The sequence below is a fragment of the Crocodylus siamensis genome, chromosome 4 (genome assembly GCF_052110815.1).
Source record: "Crocodylus siamensis isolate JL-2025a chromosome 4, ASM5211081v1, whole genome shotgun sequence".
Classification (NCBI taxonomy): domain Eukaryota; kingdom Metazoa; phylum Chordata; order Crocodylia; family Crocodylidae; genus Crocodylus; species Crocodylus siamensis.
In genome coordinates this window covers 90,440,526-90,456,686 of record NC_143398.1, presented here as the reverse complement: position 1 = coordinate 90,456,686, position 16,161 = coordinate 90,440,526, and the positions used below count along the sequence as shown (strand labels likewise).

General features: G+C 39.1%; 1 protein-coding gene across 3 annotated transcripts in view; it reads right to left on the bottom strand.

Annotated features, from left to right (window-relative positions):
- The window catches only part of ANKS1B (ankyrin repeat and sterile alpha motif domain containing 1B), an 845,363-nt gene that overhangs the window by 394,086 nt on the left and 435,116 nt on the right, over positions 1–16,161 (bottom strand). The gene's annotated exons all lie outside the window — the stretch shown is intronic.

The following is a 16,161-nucleotide window of genomic DNA, read 5'->3' as shown; positions in this document are numbered from 1 at the left end:
TTATCCGTTTTATAGTTTTCATCAAGTAGTTTTATAATAGTTACACCATTCTCAACATGCACATGTCATTGGTATGCTGCTTGGGTCTTACATATGTTTAGAAACAAAAGATACTGCTTGTCATAACACAGTCATGAACTGCTTCATTGTTAGTCTGTTAGAAATCAGCACGTTAGGGTTGGGTGTTTTTTTGTTTGTTTTTTCTTCCTTGATAATTTGACTAATTGCCTAGATTAATTGGAAACCAAACACAGACAGCTTGGGAGTGCTGAAAATAAGAGCTAGATAGTAGTAAGGGAAATTGTTAAGGTACTTTAGGTCATTTGTATCCTATTAAATTGGCAGTGTCTCCTTCAATTTGTCACTAAGAAGGAATGCATACAAATAAGAGTGTTGTAAAATAGGTCATAAAAGGCCAGGTATCTTTTCAGAGGGTAACGTGAATTTGGAATCTTTTATTAATAGCAACACTTTACTATTAACAAGTTCTCTTTTTACAGGCTATTTCATACATTTACATTTAAATGTTTAGATTTTTTTACAAAATTCAAAAAGATTTTGGATTTTATTTTACATAAAATACAAGATGATTTTCAAAGTGATGACAATCACTGAAAAAGAAAAGGAAATCACTGATGTGTTTATTGTCTCCAAACTATATCTTGTTTCCCATTTTTAAAGGCAGCAGTAGTACATTTCTGTGCAACTGAGTATAACCTACACGCATACTTCTCAGTAATTTATTTCCCCTTTTAAACTTACATCCACATAAACTAAGAAAAATGGTGATGACTCCACAAACAGAAGTTACAGTGCTTTAAGTGCATTCTTTTCATTCTTAAAGCCTACGTTTTTCACATTCCCAAAACCTAGACTTTAAAAACGATTCCAAAAATCATGCGAGTTGGCATGCAGTTGCAACCTTGAAAGTCAAAACAATACAAAATCTCTATGTGCAAATTCCAAGCCAGAGCTATATCTATCAGAAGAGATTCAATTTATCATTTTCATAGACTGGAGAAAAAAAATGATATTTCCTCCCATTTGGTGAGGCAGTCACCTGTTATAAGCCACGATTCACCAAAGCATAGGCCATAAAGCCCTTCCTGCTTACCCAAAAGAAGAAAATATAATTTAAGAAACAAGCGTTGGAAAAGATTAAGACTTGGGAGGTAAGCTGGTATACATGACACCTTCTCTCTCACCTGTCAATTGTTTAAATAGTTTCCCAACTTTTGCTCACAGTCTATCGCTCAGGAAGTGTTATGAAATACTTAAAAGAAAAGAAACCCCTACATATCTCCTTTTATAGCCAGGGGTCTAAAATTTAGTTTAGAAACACCTGAACACTTTGCAAGAGGAAGGATGAGAGAAGTAATGACAAAAGACAGGACACAAGATATGACTGCTGCAGACTCAGAAACACCAGGACGACAAGTTTGAAAAACAAGGAAAATCCTTATTTTCTCTGGACCTGGAAAGTTGCTAGGTGAATTCGGTGGTGTGTCACCTTGAGGACAAGTGTGAAAGGAGGTGGCAGCTATGTATAGGCCTAGTTTCTTGACTCTTTGTGACAGGAAAAGTGTTTGTACCCAATAACCATAACTGTGAAATTCCTCTGTCCAGATGTCTCTAATTGGCTTGGAGGTGTGTTCATTGAAGTTGTCTTTTTATTATTGTTCATTTTCTTTTTTATCATTTGCTCTAGAGTGTTGTAAATTTGGCTGTATGCTCTCCTTCCTTTTCTTAGTTTCACTTGCATGCCAAGTAAATTCTAATTAAAACATATATGTGGTTTATATTTGCTTGGTTTTAAATGGTTTTAATTCTGTGAGTATATAGAAAGAAGAGGAGACTGGCAATAAGTAATTAAATTTACCCTTCAAAATACTTCTGCAGTTCCGATTCTGGTGAATAATAAGTGAGTCTGGAATTGGAAATGAGTACAATGATCTTTGATAGGTATCGAATGGCAAGGTGCTAAAAGGATAGAAGTAAGATTGTTAAAGTGTTAGGACTTTCAGAATGCAACAGTGTAAGTTATAGTCTTTCCAAATACACAATTTACAAGGTGCTTTAGAAAACAAATAAAATATATGTTCTAAGTAATTGGGTTAGTGTTTTTGTTCAAGTCATAATGAACAGAATTCTGTAATTCTCCCAGAGCTACTTTTTTAGACCATTTACAACTGAATTAAAATGTGAACTAAAATGTCTGTGTGTACTTTGGTGTACTTACCACTGAGTTATTTTCACTATACTTCACAAGCAAGACATTTAGTGAGCTTTTCAGGATTTTAGCTTGCAATACTTCCTGTAGCAAGATTTAACCATATTTCACAATTATTTAATATATTTTTCCAAATTTATATGATTAGGGATTGCAAAACGTAAGCACAGACCACTGTTCAGAAGCAACCCTTGTTTTCTGAACCCATCATACATCCTTCTCAGCAAGCAACACTTTCATGAATGGAATGGTCTTGCAAACAAAACATTATGAGAATGTTTCAAGACCTCACTCTTAAACAAGAGTAAAGTGTAATTTGAAGTAAGGATCCAGTTTCCCCTCAAATGAGAATCCTTTTATGTAAATTTCTGTTGACTAAGCAACACATTGGTAGTATTGATGCATTCGTCTTTCAGGAATAAAGCCCAAACATGCAAGAAAACAAAAAACAAACAATCATCAGTGTGTGCCCCTATAAAGACTTCTGCATTTGTTACATCATGGTTTGTGCCAACTCTGCCCAAAATGGTACTTTCAGTGAAGTATACTTTGTGTTCACATTTTACTCAGTGAAGACTTTCTTTTTCTTTTTTTTTACCACTTATACCCAGCGAAAGTCCTGCAATTAATATTCAGTATGTTAATTTTAACTGAATATCATTTTAGTAGGGTACATTATACGTGGGGCCGGGAGCTCTGCCTATTATTAAAGATCCTCAAAGCATCCATTACTTCATAAAATTTTAATTATTTGGACTGGCATTTCCCATGCAGGTATCCACCTTAGTCTGAAGTTTTCAGGAACATTAAAGCCAAAATGTTTAGGGATTGCAAAATTAGGGAGATTATGGTTAGGGGCAACCAACATGGGTTCATTAGAGGCAGGTCCTGTCAGACCAACTTGGTGGCCTTCTATGACCAGGTCACCAAATCATTAGATGCAGGGGTAGCAGTGGACATAGTTTTCCTGGACTTTCAGAAGGTCTTTGACACGGTCTTTCACCCTGTTCTCATTAAGAAACTGGGGGACTGTGGTGTCGACACCTACACAGTCAAATGGGTCACCAACTGGCTGGAGGGCCGCACCCAGAGTGGTGGTGGACAGGCCATTTTCGACCTGGAGGGATGTGGGCAGTGGGGTCCCCCAGGGCTCGGTCCTCGGGCCCGCACTGTTTAATATCTTCATCAGCAACTTGGACGAAGGGGTAAAAAGTACCCTGTTCAAATTTGAAGATGACACTAAGATGTGGGGGGGATGTGGGTACGCTAGAAGGATACAATCAGACCTAGACAGGTTACAGGGGTGGGCAGATGAGAACAGGATGGGATTCAACACTGACAAGTGCAAGGTGATGCACCTGGGGAGGAAGAACCTGTAGCATACCTACAGGCAGGGAACTCCCTTCTTGTCAGCACAGAGGCAGAAAAGGATCTTGGAGTCATCATTGACTCCAGGATGAACATGGGCCAGCAGTGTGGGGATGCAGTCAGGAAGGCCAACCGTACCCTGTCATGCATCCACAGATGCATCTCAAGCAGGTCCAAGGAGGTGATCCTCCCCCTCTGCGTGGCACTGGTCAGGCCGCAGCTGGAGTAGTGCTTCCAGTTCTGGGCGCCGCACTTCAAGAGGGATGTGGACAACATGGAGAGGGTCCAGAGGAGGGCCACTTGCATGATCAGGGTTCAGCAGGACAGGCCCTATGAGGAGAGGCTACAGGACCTGAACCTGTTCCGCCTCCGCAAGAGAAGGCTGAGGGGGGATCTAGTGGCCTGTTACAAACTAGTCAGGGGGGATCAGCAGGCACTGAGGGAGTCCCTGTTCCCCCAAGCACTACCAGGAGTGACTAGGAATAATGGGCACAAGCTGGCAGAGGGTAGATTTAGGCTAGATATCAGGAGGCGCTACTTCACTGTCAGGGGGGCTAGGATCTGGAACCAACTTCCAAGAGAAGCGGTGCTGGCTCCTACCCTGGGGGTCTTTAAGAGGAGGTTAGATGAACACCTTGCTGGGGTCGTTTGACCCCAGTACTCTTTCCTGCCATGGCAGGGGGTCAGACTTGATGATCTGCTCAGGTCCCTTCCGACCCTACCAACTATGAAACCCTGAAAATGTCTTATTTCTGAGAATGAGCTTAGAGGAAAAATTAATTGTTTTGCTGCTTAAATTTGTTTTGAAATGCATCATGGTTTGAAATAGGAGCAGTAAAAAGGCAAGAAGAGAATGGCCTTTGGGTCAGGGATAGGCATTTTGTTTTTCCTGTGAAAACCCTAATTCATTTTAGCAAGTTATAAACCAGCCTTTGGTGGGGGAGGAATCTCAGCTTGTATATATGCAGTATAGACATCTTAGGGTTTAGCAGCTTCATTCTCAGTGAGCATGTTCAGGCTTCTCAATATAGCATCTAAAGCGAATGAGACATGACTGCATGAGCCACTGCGCAGAACAACTGAGCATGCTGTAGTCCAGTGCTGCAGGGATGAAGCTATAATTCCTACTTCTAGATACTTTGGCAAAGCTGGGGATGGCCACCTGAACTGAGAGCCAGGAGTGACTCTCTCCTGTAGTCTCTACGACTTCCCTGTTGGCACCAGAGTAGCATGGAAGAAGCAGCCGAGTCAAATGCAGGGGGGAGATGAATACTACAAGACAGAGTTTGTCAGTTTGCTTCTTTTGGGGCGAAGCATACATGGAACAGACATGCTGTGCTTCACTGCAATGCTCCCTAGCATAGAATTTGATGTAGATATGCCCTAAGTTTGCACGCTTTATTTAGCCTCCTTGTTTTTATGTGCTGATTTGGTCTTTACGAGTTACTATTTTTTTTCCATAGACCACCAGTCTCATTCTGTGTACACTCAGTGAAAAAGCAGCTTTTCAACATTTTGTTTTATCCTCATTTCTTAGAAGGTGTGGCCCTATAGCTTATTTCCTGCAGTGCTTTCAGACCCTGTTCTGAATATGGAATAATTAATTTTCTTTTAGAATTTTCAAGAGGGATCATTACTACAGTATTTGAGTGCTTCAGAAGTATCAATGTATTTATCTTCATAATCTCCTTGTGAACTGAGAAAAGGCATGGTGAGACAGATCTGCCCAATTTAAAAATCCTAGAACCTGATTTTTTTTTTTTTTTTTTTAAAAAGAGTATTTAGTACTCCCTTGTATATGTTCAAAACACCACTCCCACTGACTTCAGTTGCACCTGTGAGTGCTCAAAGTCACTACAAAATCAAACCTCACTGTCTCAAGCTGGGCACCCAGATAATAGGGAATATAATTAATTAGCACCTGTTTTGAAAAGTTTGGTTTAAGGAATTCACCCAGTTTACACAGAAATTCCAGAAGAAACAGGGACTGAATCCACCTGTATTTTCTCTTCAAGTACTCCTTGGCCTCAGTCATTAAACACCCTCCAAATTCCACAACAGAGGCAGCCAGGTGTCCTACAGATAAATTTCCTTCTCATTCATCCCAAGAGCAGGTTTATCCTTGTGCTTTGAATTAGAGAGGTATCTCATGGTAAAATTTAGGCAGGTCCAAATATGAGTGCACAGGCACCTTAAATTCTGGCATGTCCTCATTGTTAAATGCATGACTTCGGAAACTTAACACTCTTTAAATGCAGTTTTGATGTAGGTTGGGTTGCTGCAGCATCAGCTGTGTGTGTGCTTGGTTCAGGCAATCAGTACCATAATTAAGGGTGTACAAGAAGGGCACTAATTTTGGAGGGGCACCAGAATCTCCCATGCTCATGGAGTCTGTATCCTGGCAGCCTACCCATGCTGGGAACTCCAAAACTGGCAGCCTACCCATGCTGGGAACTCCAAAAGAGTCCCTGGATGCTGCTGCTGTTGCTTTAAGAGCAACGGCAGGGAAAGATGGAGTATGCCGAAGTATGCCTCATAAAAGCAGCAGCAGCAGCTCAGCTGGGGACTTTTTAGGAGCTCCCAGCATGGGTAAGACTGCTTCTCCTGCTTCTACCCCCCTTCTTTTCTGCAGGATCTGCCCTGGGTGCCAACTCTGCTTGTTATACCACTGCAGGGAATAGTATCATAGTACAACATTAGACTAGATCCATGCTCAGTCTAGTCAATAACTTACCTAGGACTAGACAGAGAGCAAGAGAACTCACAGAAATATGCAGGAAACCCTGTGACAGCAAACCATAGACTAATCTATCCACAGTTCAAGTGTCTTGCTAACCCTCAGCAATTATTAGCAAAGGGCCAAAAGAAAAAAGTGTTGTATAATCCATTAACATCGTATATCTAAAATATTTTTACTGTCCATAGTAATGTTTGATTGTTGCAAATCCTATTAGGATCTTGGCATTAATTATATGTATATTGAGAAAGGGTATATATATGAATGCCAGAAATTCTCTCTCTACCATTTCCATTATTTTAAATAGGCTTATATAATGTGCCTTTTTTTCTTTTCATTTTGTTTTCTCATCTAAAATAAGCAGTGCTTTTTCAGACTCTTTCTAGTCCCTTGTTATTTCTATGTAATCATTTTTGGGATGATTTGCAGTGGATATACGGTGTTCCATTTTGATCAATATGATATTTTTCACATTATTCCCTATCCCATTTTTTATTTGTTTGACTACTATTGTGTATTGAAAATATGTTTTCACTGAGCTGCCCATAGTATTGTCTAGGCTATTTTCCTAAATAGACACGGCTAATTTAAAATGTATGACAAGAAACTAATGTAGCATTGCACACATGATGCATACAAGCAGTTCAAACAGCTCTTTCCACTGTGCTCAATCCTGTAGTATGTTTAGATTCATCCAAATCTTTTCAGTCCTCATTAAATGTTTTATACCTTTAAGTGTCTCAATCAGTTTAATTGGCACTGAAGTAAAAGTATTGTTTTCTCCCTTTTACAGCAATGATAGACAGTTTCTAATGAACAGCCCCTTAATGTCACCAAATCAGATTTCCATCCCCTTGCATTAGTGCTCAGAGACATATCTATAGGAGGTTGTGATACCATGGAGAGAGAATAGTGGAGAAGGGGTTTAGCCAGGAGGTTGTCTATGTATAGGAATCTTTCTGCTTACATTAAATTATTTCCTTTAAGTAAGACTTTGTAACCTTGAAGAACACCCTGGAAGGTGTTCATATACAGTATATCGTATTTCCTACTAATACACCATTCTATTCGCTCACACAACTAAGCAGTGCCTAAATTACAAAAAAACACACCAATTTTCCCCTCTGCAGCATCTTTGACATTATCACTACATTCAAATGTACTGCATCCATTGCTCATCCATCTGACTGCCTCTGTTCTGGAAATAACCATGCTATTGCTCTGTGTGGGGTACACATAATATATTTTCAAAACATTCCCTTTTATGGACATTAACTATATTATCTCAAAACTTCAGATTGATATTGGCCAGACACACTAGAATACATATTACCAGTTTGCCATTTAGATAACAAATTGAAATTCAAGCCCCTCATTTACACTCCAGTGCACCACTATATATTTCCTGGGGTGCAAACATCTCTCTGCTGGCTCCTGTTTCCTGCTATCATCATGCACACACTACAAATTACAGGTGTTTCATCAAACTCACATGACTATTTCTGATTCTCACTCAAACACAGGAAAATTTATTTTTAAAAATATGCTGAATTCAAATATATTCTGCAAATTTCTTATTTATGTAAATGGACTGGATCTGACTTAACACTGATGCCTATTTCACAAGAGAATAAGATTCAGCAAAAGAGTAATGCCTATTAAAATGAAGGAAAACTGGTAAAAAAAAAAATGTAATGGATAGATTATAACTACCAAGTTATATCTTCAACAAGAACTGTTGTTGCCATGGCAAGAGTTTCTAATGTAGAATAAAAAAAACTGTTGGAGGGATTTGTGTTATAGCTATGGTAACAACTGTATAATGACACCTGTGCTACTAATCTATTCAAATCCTGTTTGTTTCATCCAGAAGGATGTTTGTAGTGAACTATTCTGCACATGCGTAATATCTATTCAAAAACATATCCTCAACACTGATTTCCACATTATCACTGAATTCACAAATTTGACAATAACAGTAATATTAACAGAGCAACCAGTGATCTTTTCTGGAGTTTTTCTATGTATTCATTCAAGTTGGAGCAACCTGCTTAGGAGGATGGGTAGCAAAAAGCAGCTTGTTTTTATGGTAAAAAAACAACTGGCTTTTGACATACTGGAATAATACTTCAAGCTTTGATGACATCATTTGTCTTTTCAAATTGATATACTACAATAATGGTGTTATGTAAGATAATATAGCAAATTCCCACCCAATATTTGGGCTCTGAAATGGAAATGTTCAGCACGAGCAATAGAACACGAAAGCATTATTTCATACAGTGAACATCACAGTGCTCTGAACAGATGCCAGCAATTCGATGTCAGTGTATTGGCTGCCAATTTCTCTAGCAAGGTACTACAAAATTTCCTCATTAGTAAATATTATAACAAGGTATATAGGATCTGTGTTGGAAATTTAATAATGTGATCACTAAGCAAACTATTTAAAAAGTCAACTTTTGCTGATCTTCATACTATCACCAATATCAACACAAATGATCAGCCACATGTCATCTTCTTCCTTTGACTCTTCCTGAATTACAGTCACCTAGCATTAGGGAAATTTGGTGTCAGCAGCCCCCAGTTCTATGCCCACAGCTTTATACCATCAACAATACAAGTTTTCTGAAACCTCCAGCCCCTTGAAGACACTCTCAGCAGTACTAGATTTCTTAAGCTTCTACATAGCTTTGTTGTGCTAATTCTCATGTATTTGCCTTCACTTCCATTGCGCTATACTGCATCTCCACTTGACTATACACCCAAAGACTCCATCTAAAATACTGACCAACTGCTGCCACGTATGTGAGAAAATGGTGGAAATAAAATTCTCCTCTTCTTCTCTGACACTTCCCTCAATCTTCTGGTCCTTCAGTTCCTTTTCCTTCACCTGACATTCCATAACTATTACTTCTCTACTTCTCCCCTTCTTAGTTTTTAATCCCATCAATAATTCACCACCCCCACCACCCTCTATACTAATAAATAAGCTATTTTAAAGTTACAGTAAGAAAATGAAATTAACAGTAAGACAAATTATTTTTCAAAGACTTGTCCAAACAATACATGCACCTTTCCCAAGAGAAAGAGACCTCCTAATTGGGGAAGCATATTTTAGGTGGGGAAGTGGATTTCTGCAGTGGAGCAGCTGCCAGAGGGTGCTGCAATGGTCACAATACTTTTGTCTTTGGCCTCAGAGAAGGAATGGAGCACACTCTGCAGCATCACAGTTAGCACTAATCCAAATTTGGCATTGGCTGTGAGAGAGCTAAAACTAGCTTTTGCTAACTTGGGAATCTGGTTCAGAGATACCATAAAACCTCAGTGCTGAGGTCAAGTGAACTGTTCCATGTGGTCATCCTTCAGCCCCTACTCTGGAATAATCTTTTTATCGTCATTCTCTTTTCCCAAAATGAGGTGCAAAATGGGGTTTGTGGTATGTCAGAAAATATGGTAGATTTTGTTTTAGTTTGGAAAAAAGGAGATCAAAGGGTCACGTGACTGCTGTTTTCTAATACTTGAAAGCCTGCAAGAAAGATAGAGAAAGCCTAGTCTTCCTTCTAAACTCAGATTCCAGTACCATCTAATGTGTTTTTTTGGTTTTTTGTTTCTTTATTTATTGCAGTTTAGCCTAGTTCTATATCCTCCTTAACTCAAATATGACCCAGTTTGCATTTGGTGGTTTTTCTGTGTCTTTTTTTAATTAAAATTTTCACGCATTAATACTATGAAAGAAAGTCAAAGAATGTTACCAGCTGATTTTTTAAAAAATAATTTGAAGATATTTAAGATTAATCTTAAGTTATTATTTTCATTTTTATGGCTACATTCACCAGTATACGTTGACTACTGCTTTTTTAATATTAATCTGGATCACCATCTGGATCTTTGTGACCCTTTGAAGGGTTCTGGAGGGTGCCACACAATGTTAGCACGGTTAGGTGCGCAAACATGATTCAAAGATAAATCCAGAGTTTTCACATAGGACTCCAGTGTTAAAAACAGTCTGACTAGGTATGATCTTTCTGAGTTCTTACAACAGAAGAACAAAATGGCAAAGTGATGCAGCTGGGTGCCTAGGCCACAGGGCCCACGAAAACTTTCAGTCGCTGCTACTGCCACAACTGCACAGCTACTGGTGACAGTCAGCTTTTTTTTGCACCCCTCTCCTATCCCCCACCCCCCCATCAGCATCTGGGGTGGTTGCTCTCATTGCCCCTCCCTTATACTACATCACTGGCTCTATTATTTTTTTATAGTAAAAAAGGAAGTGAAAGTTAAGCACTGGCATTTTCTAAGGGGTGTCTTGAGTCTATCTAGGGGTGTCTCAAGCCTAAAACAATTGAGAACCGATGGGGTAGGGAAAACAGATTGCCTTTCACTGAGATGCCCTCTAAACATCTATTAGCTCTCAATTCTTCCTACTGGGAGTGAAACCGACCTGTTCTCAGAGAAAATGACAACCCACTTTCTTGTTAGTGGATGGAGTGCAACTTTAAGCAGCAAAAGAAATGAGGCAGTAGCTATCTTTTCTGAGGGCATCCTGTGGCCTTAAACACACTGAGAAAATAGAAAATGCCAATCAATTGGAAATAGGGCAGCTCTTTGTGGAACTGCCTGAAAATTATTTTCCAGCATCTGCTGAAGGAGAAACTTTCAGTTAGGAATAATAAAAATAAATAATAATTGCTAAATCTAAAGAAAAAATATTTTGTTCTAATCCTTGCACAGGATTTTAGTAATGGGGTTTGCCACATGGTACTCAACTTCATAATTAAAATTAATTCATGGACTAATTAATCAGATTTTTTGTATATCTTCAGAATATACATTCAATATATAAATAATCATTTCTGTAATTGTGGAGAGAATTTTTTTATATATAACAGAGAAAATTAAGTCCTGTTTTAAGTCCGAAATTCAACCTAACTGTAGAGCTGCAGCTGTTGCCTCTGTTATTCAGTATCCATGAGAATTTCTTTCTGTGTGACTATACTTGGCAGCGCTTCTGTAGCCCTTTTAATGGTAATTCATAAAAGAGATACATACAGAATCACAATCCCTCCTCAAACTTCCTGCTTTCCAAAATGTGAAATTTTACAGGGTGTTTCCAAAAGTACTTCATGGTACAGGTGGTCCATCAAGTACACTTGAAGAAATACTAATAAATCAAAGGACACTGCTCAACTTGGGAATCTGGTTCAGAGATACCAATAAAACCTCATTGTCTAATAGCCATATGAAATACCTTGGCACATCTCAACACCCAGGCTTACTCTAGAATTCTTACGGGGCAGCTAACCTCTACAGTACTGCAAGAGAAAACATTTTTCCTTGCAAATTTGTGAGAAAATTTTTCACTGGGTAGAAATAAGTACAAGACATCATCATATATTCTGCAGAGAGTTGTTATATATTAACTGCATTCAGAAGTTCTGTCATTTTGTCTTGCTTGTAGGAGAGAAGGTGGTTGAGTGGGAGGTGGCTGTGCTCAGAAAGTACATGTTATTCTTTACAACATAGTAGAACAGAGAACAGTACTAGAAGAGGAAAGGTCAGTAGTATTTACCAACCAAACAGACCAATAATAAAGCAAGAGGCTGGACAAATTATGTTTCTGGGACCAAAACTTTCTGTGCACAAATCCAGTGAAGTCTAAGTCAATTCCCCCCATACTGATTATCCATCTTCATGAAATAAATAAAAGTAAAATAAGTTGCAAAAGAATAAGTCTTCCAACAAATAGGAATAAAGGTTTTGATCCTGACAATTAAAACAAAAAACAGGGATTAGTAACTGACAATGTATTTGTATACATTGCTTTAATTTTCAGACTGAGCATAATTCAGCAATCTCCATAGATCTTTTATCTGGAAGGAAAGCCTTGCACATACAACTGCTCAGTTTCCTCAGATGTGGCATGGGGCAAAGGGATCTCTTTCCTATGCACTGCTGAGGCACTTGTATCCTTTTAATTCTTACTATGGAATCAACTTTTGGTCTCAGCAGTTTCTTCAGAAAGGGATGCCTAGGTAAGGAGTGGAGTAGAAAGTAGGTTCCAATATACTTGGTTTTTTTCAGCTATTTTCTAGTCAACTCTATGTGGAAGTTCTGTACTTGTTTTACCTTTCCTGTTACATTTAAAAAGCAGACCAGAGAGGCAAAAAAAAAAAAAGAATCCTTCCTTAACAGTTAGAACAAGTAAGGCCCTAAATTCAAATGGTCTCTCTCATGTAACCCAAACCTTCCCTGGTGCCAAGATAACCACCAGCCCTAATGAAGCACTCTCTCTAATTACAGAATATCATTAAAAAGTTTCCCAAAATATCTGGAAACAGGGCAAACTATCTTGATGAACTGATTTACCACTATTAAATGGTGTTATGGCACTCAAGATAGTGGTAATTTATCTATAAAATCAATTATTATGAGGGCCCAAGGTCCTGATGGTGTCTTTATGGGTACAAATGGTTTGTAGCAGAAAAGATTTTATGTTGCTGCAGAAGGTGTAGGATCACACATAGGCCCATATGAAGTGTCTTATTTGGGGGCCACCAGAATGACCAGGAAGCCATATGAAAGGTCTCTATCTGGCCAGAATGCCCTGTCCAAGGGGCATCATAGCAGGCTCAGGCTGCTTCCAGCTGCAGGGGTCCTTCAGGGAAATATGAGCAGTCCTTCATGAACAGCAGCTCATCTTTCCAGGGATGGAAAGAGCACTGGTGCTTTTGTTGGGTGTCAGGAATCTTTTGGCAAATGGTCATTTGGGAGGGCTGCTCCAAGGGAGGACAGGAAGTCTAGAGATGTGGTTCCAAAAAGGAAATCCCAAAGGCAGGATTACATTTGGGGCAGGTGAATCTGGGAATATTTGCATTTCCAAGGCAAGGCATTGGTTTTCCCACTCTTCCCCTCCAGCTGGTATGTTACCATGAATGCAAGCAAGAAAGGAAGAGAAACTAATAACACTGATGGGGATCAGTCTGTGACTTCATACTCTCCAAGTTTTCATGCTCAGTATACACACATATGGGGCATTGGGCTCCTTCAGGGTAATGGTACTAAGTTTCAAATCGCATCTTGATTGTCAGGAGTTCTTTAACTGTTACATCACAGTCATGACACATTCCTAATGGATACAACCAATGAATCCATTTCCATAATGAAAGATTTTTCTGGGTCTGAGCTAGTGAAACCTTGCCAGTTTGTACAGAGTGGCTGTGACTTGGGCGAACCTCTGGGGAGAAGATGGGGTGAAACAACAATAGAAGTTTGCAAATCTTGTAAATTTTTGGATGACATGAATGCTTCATGTGTCAGCCCAGGTGTGTACAGCTTCTGCCTTCCAGGGATCCATCTAAACCTCCTTTGCTCACAAAAAGGAACCCAGGAATTCTAAGGAGACCTCAAACTCACATCCTTGAGTTTTACATAGTGCCCATGCACTAAAACCATTTCAGACATGGTGGTTGTAGTTGGTTGGGTCCTCTGAATAAATAAGGATGTCGCTCAAGTAAACCATAACAAAGATCCAGTATGCCCCAGAGCACATCAATGCTGGAATGTGGCATGAGTATTGGCAAAACCAAAGGGCATATAGGTACTCAAAAGTGTCCACAGCATGTCCTGAGGGCTGTCTTCCAGTTGTTTTTCTTCCCGATTCAGACCAGGTTGTAAGCTCCCCGTAGGAGCAGTTTAGTAAAAACTTGGCATCATATGATTAGATACTGTTAGAACCCATTTAGATAGTCTTTGGGTAAATAGTACACAATCTTTCATCCTGTCTGCAAATGCCATAAATAGCCTAGGAGTTCCCAAATGGGTTGTTTTGCCAAGGTAATTTGGAAGAGCCCCAACTACACACAAAGTGTGTGGTTTGACTTCCACTAGATTGGGATGTAACATCTTGCACCATCTACACTTTTCCCAGAGCCTGACAAAGGGACTTTGATCCCAAAAGCTTGCAGAAAAGGACAGTTTTCTTGCCATTTTCCAGTTGGTCTAATAAAAGGTATCATTTTGGAACCAAGAGTTCTAGTTTTTTGTATGACTAAATTGGGATGGCGCTTGAGGAAAAATGTGGCAGGCGAACCTCAGAATTCAAATGAAAATCTGACCATCTTAACTATGAACACAGGCTGATATACAATGGTCACAGTGTCCTAAAGTCTGTATCACTACTAGTCTGTAGGTTGATACTATAGCTAGGCTGGACCAGGCTGTTTCTACAGGTAGATGAAACAGGTAGCAGTCACATCTATGAAAGCATAGTTTGCCTTCATTTTGTGTTACACCAATATATTCCCCATCTTACACTTGCTAGGTTCCTTAATAGCTCTATGTATTTTCCTCATTTTGGAGCTGCCCCTGAAACTGGAATCTTTATAGACTAATATGGCTAACTACCTTTCTCTTGCTCATAGTTTTAAATGGGGAAATGGATATTATTTTTCAGCTTTTAGCAAAATGCTGTTATTGTTACTTATACTGCTAAGTGTACCCATGTGGACCTGATAAATAGCCCTGGATTCTTCTCAGATAGTAGCTAGTCCAGAACAGGAGTTAGACAATGCAGTTCCACCTGTCTCCCATAAAGACCTAAGTGACACCGATGTTCATTATTCAAAAGGAATGAATGCATTCCTGCTTCACAACACAGACTTCAAATCTTGCTTTCTGAAAACACAAGCGAGTGCCCTGGGCTATTTTTTTTTTCTGTGGTGATGGTCTCTCTCTCTCTCTTTTTGACCAAGGATTCAAATAATTCCACCTCGTCCAGAAGAAGTCTAAATAAGATTTTGGTGAGACATATACCTCTATGAAAGGTTTCAGTCCCTAAATCTTGCCATTTTGTCCTGAAGAACAGCTCTGAAGTGCCTTTCATCTCCCTCCACACAGCTAAAACTCTTATCCAGGTCATTATTTTGTACCTCTTAGTATACTTTCATCCTTTCTGGTCTTGACCCCTCAAAAACACAGCAGAAAGATCATCTTCCCAGGCATCACTTCTCTGTTTCTTCCTTATTCCCTGATATCAACTGCAAATTCTTTGTCTTCACTTTTATGACAGTTTGTGGCACAACCCTCACTATACATATCACCTTTCATGTTATCAATTTCTACTTCCCCTTGGCCAGCAAGGTCTTGTGGGACTGTCTTATGGGACAGATTTAATGGTACCTGAGAATTCACCATTTTATTCATTCATTATTATGTGATCCCTTTGTTATCCTAGCATAGGTAGTAGGAGTATGGAGCTGCTAGATACATTTATTCTTACTTTGAATTACTGTTCCATTATTTCAGGATTCAAAATATCCCATTTAAAATAATTTAATTTCAAGTAGATTGTTCAAAAGCTGTGGGAGAATTAACTTTGTATATAAATAGTAAGGTTGAACAGAACCTTTATTGGAACTGTTAAAACATAATATTGCTGCTAGCCACCTCTGCAGAGATTCAAGATCATCTTATATTGAAATGAAACTAACTGTTCCTATGCTTTCTTTGATCTAGATATGAACTGCTAGCTCTGACAAATTGCTCTCCCCTACCATACATGCTCAGGAGGCTGTTTAGCAGAAGTTCATTGAATCAAACTTAATTAACAAATAATTGGAGAAACAATATTACCATTGTTTTAATCAGCATATTTTTCACCAGGAACAAATTGGAAATCAAATGTGTAAAGGTCCCAGGAATTTTGATCAAGTCACTTATGTCTCTCTATAGAGTAGATGCATTCTGGCTGCATCCAGACAAGCGAGCATGTGCCTGTTGCAGTGTCTCAAAGCAGTTTGAGATACCGTAAGAGGCATGCTAGGAA